This window comes from Grammomys surdaster, unplaced genomic scaffold (genome assembly GCF_004785775.1).
Source record: "Grammomys surdaster isolate TR1022 unplaced genomic scaffold, NIH_TR_1.0 371, whole genome shotgun sequence".
Lineage (NCBI taxonomy): Eukaryota > Metazoa > Chordata > Mammalia > Rodentia > Muridae > Grammomys > Grammomys surdaster.
The window spans coordinates 2,399,673-2,404,485 of record NW_021604790.1 but is presented as its reverse complement, the minus strand read 5'-3'; the positions used below and the strand labels follow the sequence as shown (position 1 = coordinate 2,404,485).

At 48.2% G+C, this 4,813-nt stretch overlaps 1 protein-coding gene across 1 annotated transcript in view; it reads left to right on the top strand.

Moving 5' to 3' along the window:
• The first annotated feature begins 4,239 nt into the window (after window positions 1-4,239).
• Ubtf (upstream binding transcription factor) overlaps window positions 4,240-4,813 on the top strand; it is a 13,759-nt gene continuing 13,185 nt past the window's right edge. Inside the window, exon 1 of the mRNA XM_028780429.1 lies at window positions 4,240-4,656. The gene's annotated coding sequence lies outside the window, so the exon portion shown is untranslated. The remainder of the gene's footprint in view (window positions 4,657-4,813) is intronic.

The window sequence follows — 4,813 nt, the reverse complement described above, 5'->3', positions numbered from 1 at the left end:
ATTTATTTATTTATTTATTTATCTATTTATTTATAGACAAGGTCTCTTGATGAATCCAGAGAGCACTGATTGGCTAGGCCCTACCAATTACCCATTTTTGCCGACCTATTCACTTACACCCTGAGTGCCAGGTGTGGGATCACACCACCATTCCCGAGTTTTAAAGGGTGCTGGGGATCTGGATCCAGGCCCTCATGTTGCACTGTAAGCACTTTGCTGGCTGAGCCACCTCCCAAACCCCAGAACACTTATATCCTCTGGTGCAGGCAGAAGTCCCACATACTTCAAAAGGCATTCATATTCGAAGACACTTTATTCACAATGATAAAAATCTGGGGCCAACAAGATGACTCAGTCAGGTGAAGACTCTTCTCTCTCAATAAAGGAAGTCTGACAACCTGAGTTTTCCCTCTGGAGGCAAAGTGAAAGCAGGAAGCCAACTCCACAAAGTTGTCCTCTGAAGTCCACATGTACATGATGGAGTGCTGTACTCTTTCCATTCTGTATGCACACAATCCTAATAAATAAAATTTGACACACACACAAACCCTGGATCCCACCTAGCCATCCATTAACAGTAGGATGGACAGACTGTCATCTATTCATGGAATGGCGCAGTACGCGATCTACAAAGCTGTATCTATGGAGATGGAACTCAGAATGCTGAAGACTCTGGAGGGGAGTATTGGCTGAGTGAGCGTCCATCGGTGATAGATTCTAACGCTTTGATTTAATTGGGAATTTGCGTGTACAAACACTGAAGGTCCTTGTCCTCAATTGGTTTTTGATTATCAATAAAGATGTCAGCAACCAATGGCTGGGCAAAGGGAGGTGGGATGAGACCCTTAGATGTGCCCAGGCTAGGGCGACAGAGGAGGAGAGATGGAGAATCAGTATGACTGGGGGAGAATGGGACGTAGGAGCTACAGGAGAGAAGCTAACCAGCCATGTGAGAATCCGGGTGGGTGGCCACTGGCTACTTCTCCAATTGGGCCTGAGGTAGCAGGGGAAGGTTTGAGAGTGCCCGGCCTTTGAGGTAGCCAAGGCATTTTAAAATTAAAATGGTGTATGGTGTATGTGTTTTTCATTTACAAATCCAGATAGCTCCTGGGTCGTCCAACCCGGTTGGGAGCCAAAGCAATGTAGCCCAAATTATCACTACAAGCTTCCTAGATCCTTGAAATATTTGATATTTTGGTCTTATTGGTGATATATATATATCACCAATATATATATATATATATTAATATATGTTAATTATAATATAAATTATATATATATTCACTTATAATTCCAGCTTCAAGGGACCCAACACTCTCTGATGGCATACACTCACACAGATATACACACATATACAAAAAGAAAATTTTTTTTTTATTTTGTATAATAGAATTTAACTTCTACATTTTGCTTAAAGCATTCAAAGAACTCTGGGGATTTCCTAAGAGCCTAGGTTTGGATTGGGCAACCCAGAGAAGGGTTGCAACCAAGTACAGGGTGCACAGCTAGGATTGTGCTTTGTGGCTAGCCTAGGCTGGGGCTATGGAATGTCAAGGGGAGCTGTCAGGAAGCTGGAAAGAGGGAGAGAAAGCTCAACAAAAGGGAAAGGGGCAAAGAATAAGGGCCAAGGGCGGGTTCTCTCACCCTGTGGCGGGAAGCCCAAATCTTAGACTCATGACCTCACCAGAAACCCAATAAAGGTAAAGAAGCCGAATGGTTTCCAAATGGGAAGGGCGCCAGCCATGATTTCTGCTTCCCAAGGAATCAATAATAATAATCCTTATGATTCATGTTCATCCCGTTTTATTCCAAAGCACTTTACCAAAAAACCCCTTCGCCCAGCCAAGAAGTTCAGGGCACGGTGCCAGAATACCTGCGCTCCAGATCTGTTCACGGGGCACTTGGAACTGGTGTTTCTGAGTGCCATATGTGGAGAAATAAAGCTTTATATACATCATCCCACAGTCCCTGGTGAGGAAGTGGAGTCCCACTCTAAGTATATACACATAGAAAGGGATCTGGTTAGGGTAGAATTGGTCCAAACTCACTCAGTATTAAGAAGGTGGGGTGGGGGTGGGGCTAGAGAGATGATAGCTTAGCAGATAAGAACATTTGCTTTTCTCAGAGGACTGGGATTCAATTCCCAGCACCTGCATGGAAGCTCACAACTGTCTGTAGCTCCAGTTCTAGGGGATATGACATCCTGACACAAACGTATATGCAGGCAGAACACCAGTGCACATAAAATAAAAATAAAAAAATAAAAATAAAGGAGGGGTGGGGAAAGGAAGTGAGTGACCTGCGCTCATTCTGTAACTGGCTGGCCTTGAACTCAGAGTTCGACCTAGCTGTTTCAGACGTGCTAGGATTAAAGACACTGCCATCAAGGCTGACACCTGGGACCTTCAGTTCTAAACCTTTTACTTTACTCTTGTCAAAATAGATCAAAAGTCCATTAAAAGCTCTGCTTTTTTAGTGTGGTGGGAGATGGCTTGATCCCACACCAAATGTTTTGTGCATATTCCAAAGGCAGATCTGTGTAGGTGGGGCTCTAATCAAACATCTTGGGAGGTTTTTTTGTTTTTTTTTTTAGTATAGAATAGTTTATTTAGGGCATGGGGAGGGGGGGTTGAGAGTATAGCAGAGACAGAGAAAGGCAAGGAGAAAGAGAGGGAGGGAGGAATATAGGCTGGCCATGAACACGTGGAGAGAAGAGGAAGGGAGTAAGAGCAAGAGAAGGGGAAGATTCTTAATAAAAAATAAAATATTAAAATCTTAGCAATTGGGAGGCAGAGGCAGGCAGATCTCTAAGTGGTAAGTGGTAGGTTGGCCTGGTCTACAGAGCTAGTTCTACGATAGTTAACAAAGAAAAACCTTTTTGTCTAAAACAAAAACAAAACAAAAAAACAAACGAACCAAAAAAAAAATTTGAGGACAGACTCTTCAGTAGGTCATCCAAGGAAGAAGCCTTGAAAGCTAAACTTCATTATCATGGCCAATCTGCCTCTCCTACACTTCTAAACCCAATACATCAGATCTCAGTTCATGCAACGTGGCAGAAGTGGGATGTGGAAATCCTGGGAAAGAAGTCTCATTCTTCCCAGGAGACAAGAGGAATTACACCAGCAGCGAAACTGTGGATGGAGAAGGCAGTGTGCCAAGAAATAGTCCAAAAAGACTGCGCGACCCAGCTGGCTGAGATGTGAGCAACAGCAGTGTTATTGTGGCAGCCCGAGGAGCCGGGAGCAATGGCGTGGCTGGGGGAGTGATAACACAAACCAAGCGTGGGCTGGCCTGGTGGAAGCCAGCGTCCTTCACATTGCCTTCTGCCTCCCTACAACTAATCCTGATTATCCCTCCAGCGGAGAAGGGGAGGTAAAGCCCAATAGAGCCGATGGCAGTGGGAAGCTAGAAAGCGGTACACGCCCAGGCCTTTCTTCCCCAGACTTGCTGGATGGTGCAATACGGGAGGTTAGACCGGCGGTTGCCGGCCTGCAGATCCTGCCTTAGGATCGGGGTGCAGAGCTCTTCTCTGGGCTCCCTGTCGCCGCCGAGGTGGGGGGCAGCGCCCGCGGCCTGCTTTCTCAGGGCTGGCCAAGCCTTTTTGACAAGCTGATTGCGAGAAGGGGATTGGCTGATCCAGGCGTGACGCCGGTAACAACAAAGGTGGAGTTGGAAGAAATTAGATTAAAGGAAAGGAGGAAAAAAAAAAAGAAAAATTAAAGGGGGAGCTGGCAGGCGACTGGAAGCAGAGACCGATTCGAGACGCACGAAGCTCCGTTCCCAGTTCCGACTTCCCCCATCCAGCTCTTTCGCACAAACGCACCGGGATTTTGCTCTAAACCCCTACCCCGGCCGCGGCCTAGTTACAGAAGCCCGGGGTAAAGGGACGCTCCGCTGCGTCTTGAAAAATCTCCCCAACTCCCACTGACACCCTACTACGACCCAGGGGTGAACTTTTTGCTCCTAACTCCTCGGATCCTACGGCCAGTGAAGATGGGGGGCATCGAGAACAACCCAAGACTCGCTCTGAAATCCGGAAGGCCCTCGCTGGGTACCGAGACCTAAACGAGGCAGGGTACTCCCCCGGTATTTTCATATGTTGCAAACCTAGGAGCCTCTTCATATTTTTCTTTTTCGTTTTTGTAACATCCCCTCCTTCGCCCCCACCCCGCTTTAGCTTCAGGGTTGCAAAAGCAAAGCAATAAAAAAAAAAAAACCTGCGCACACACTGAGACACACACCAGTGGCGACAGGGGAGAGTTGGAAAAACGCAGGAGAGGAGGAGGAGGCAGGAGACAGCAGGGATGGAGCAATGGGAGCGGGAGCAGGCAGGATCCCTCACAGATCCCCCTCCGGCCTCAAGCTGCCTTGCACGCCCCGGCAGGAGAGCGAGGAGTCGGGCGAGCAGATGGAGTGGAGCTCGCTCTAGGCAGCTGGCTTGGCCGGAGACTGGAGGAGCCGCCAAGCGACCGGCTGATTGGAAGAGAAACGCAGAGCGATGGAGGCGGGGGTAGGAGGACGATTTCTCTGCGGGGACTGGCGGCGGCGTACACGCCCGGGTCGGGCGCTGCAGAGCTTGGCTAGCTTTCAACCCGCGCTCGGCGGCTCCAGCCCCGCGCACCCCCGCCCCCAGCCCTGCCGGCGGCCCCGCAGGTGAGTGCGAGCTGGGAGCAAGAAAAGAGCTAAATGTCGAAAAACGTCTGCCTTGAAGAAAAAAAAAACAAAAACGAAAAAAATTTTATTATTCCTTTTTTAAAATTTCGTGCAGCCCCCAGAGCGGTGGGAGGGAAGGGGTGAGGCTGAGTCGCTC